Source organism: Rutidosis leptorrhynchoides, chromosome 11, assembly GCF_046630445.1.
Source record: "Rutidosis leptorrhynchoides isolate AG116_Rl617_1_P2 chromosome 11, CSIRO_AGI_Rlap_v1, whole genome shotgun sequence".
NCBI lineage: Eukaryota > Viridiplantae > Streptophyta > Magnoliopsida > Asterales > Asteraceae > Rutidosis > Rutidosis leptorrhynchoides.
The window spans coordinates 123450668-123453001 of record NC_092343.1 but is presented as its reverse complement, the minus strand read 5'-3'; the positions used below and the strand labels follow the sequence as shown (position 1 = coordinate 123453001).

Here is a 2334-nt window from a genome sequence, read left to right as displayed (position 1 = left end):
AACCTCATTAACCTGTTCTCCACAAATGGATTGTAAGTGTTGGAGAAGGATCTCGACAAATTTCACAAACTTCCTGAACCTGCGAAACATTACAAGCAAGACCCTGGCTTGAGTTGTTAAATATAAGCATTTTCAAATCATCTAATTCTTGCTCAAGGTTCCTTAATGACTCGCCCGAGTCGAACTCATGATTCACTCGGGACGTACTAGGTTGCTTCATATTGACTGAAGCTTGGGGTTTAGAACCCTTGCTTAATTGTTCGAAGAAGGTCTACTCATCATCACTAGTTCGGGTTAGGAATGCCCACACTAGCTGCCAAAAGGAATTGTCTATTTTGAGAATCCAAACTATTATAACAAACCTTGACTAATTCCCATTTTGGTATCTCGTGATGTGGACATGCCCTAAGTAATTACTTGAGACGCTCGTACGCTTCATGAAATAGTTCACCAGGCAATTGCCTAAAAGATTTTATTTACGTACGCATATCCTATATCTTACTTATCTGGTAAAACTGTTCTAAAAACCATTTTTTCATTTCCGCCCAAGTATTAATACTCCAGGCAGGTAAGGATAGAAACCAACGTTTTGTCTTTTCTTTTAATGAATAAGGAAATAAATGAAGGCGTAATTCATCGTCAGTAAACCCATTTACCCGATTAGTAGCACAAATTTTGTTTAACTCAGTGATGTGCTCATATACGGTTCTTCATTAGTCATACCTCGGTAGATTGGCAAAATGGCAATAAGTTGAGGTCATACCTCAAATCTCCGCGTGTTTCCCCTGCTTGGGCAGGAAAAACGAGGGGTGAATGATCCGCATATTCACCCGGTTGGTAGTATGAATCTACTCCTCTCTTAACGCCAGCTATTACGGTTCGCTGAACAAAAACTTCCTCCTCAACGTCTGAGTCTGATTTTGTAACAACCCGGAAATTTCCGACCAAATTTAAACTTTATCTTTATATTATTCTGACACGATAAGCAAAGTTTGTTAAGTTGAATCTCAAGGATGTTAAACCATGTTCATACATTCATTTAACCTCGACCAAATTCCAATGATTCACGAATCATTATATGAACGGATATGATTATATATGTATATGTGTATATATTATAACTTGAAAATATTAACAAAGTATTAAACGTATAATACTTTACATGAACGTATTTGTTTCAATATGTTTATCGGTGGAATTAGAAGATAATATCAAATGATTGATTTATCAAATACATTGTATGATTATGGGTCTTTGTTGTGAGGTCCACGTTGATTTGTGAAATCGTTTATTTTTAACGATATTCGGAAAAAAATGGTAAAGTCATTTACAAGTAAGAACAAATGTGTCATTTGAAAAGTTAGTGGAAAACTGGTTTTCATAATGTTCGACTGATCTATTTTCAAATATATGAAAATGATTTCAAAAACTGAGTTATTGTAATTTATTATAAATGTAAATTGATTATATAGAATTAGAAGAAATCAATTAAAGCTTTATATTATAAATTTATATCTATAGTGTTTCAAAAACGTAAACGTGCTACGACATAGTAAATTTTTTTTATTTAAACAATTATATATAATAATATTTGAAATATAATTAGTTTTGAAATGACAAATATTAAATCATTAAACAAATATTTCAAACATATATATTATGTATAAATTTATAATTAAAATATATATATATATATATATATATATATATATATATATATATATATATATATATATATATATATATATATATATATATATATATATATATATATATATTAACTTAGTCATAAAACATCCTGATTTAAAATAATATATCTTGATAAACAATGAGCCACTGATTTATAGAAGCAAATGACCACAACGCTCAATTTTATAAGTTACAATTTTTATAAAATAATTTATCGATGAGTAAGTCAAATTGTTGATAAAGGTACACGTCGTGAAACGTAAAGTATCAGTTTTCTGAGTGTACGAAAAGTCGTTCGAGAAACCAGAACCTGGACATGAGTCGAGTGACAACCTCCATGTCATTAGAACAAAAATTACATTTTTACCATGTTCGTAAATATAATATATTATATAAATAATTACCTAGATTAAATATATATTAATATATTAATATATATATATATATATATATATATATATATATATATATATATATATATATACATATATATTATATAATTTAAATGAGTGTCGGCAAGTTTAATTGGGCAAAGAGGCTGGCCAAGGGTAACCATGCGATCGCATGGCCCCAAGGCACAACCCCCATGCGATTGCATGGGGGGGTTAGGTGAACTCAACTATCTTTAAAACGTGATTTTGGTTT

General features: G+C 30.3%; 1 non-coding gene across 1 annotated transcript; it reads left to right on the top strand.

Annotated features, from left to right (window-relative positions):
• The first annotated feature begins 384 nt into the window (after nucleotides 1-384).
• LOC139879127 (small nucleolar RNA R71) lies at nucleotides 385-486 on the top strand. Its single transcript, XR_011769981.1, has one exon. It is a non-coding gene; the product is annotated as a small nucleolar RNA R71 (small nucleolar RNA).
• The last annotated feature ends 1848 nt before the right edge of the window (nucleotides 487-2334 follow it).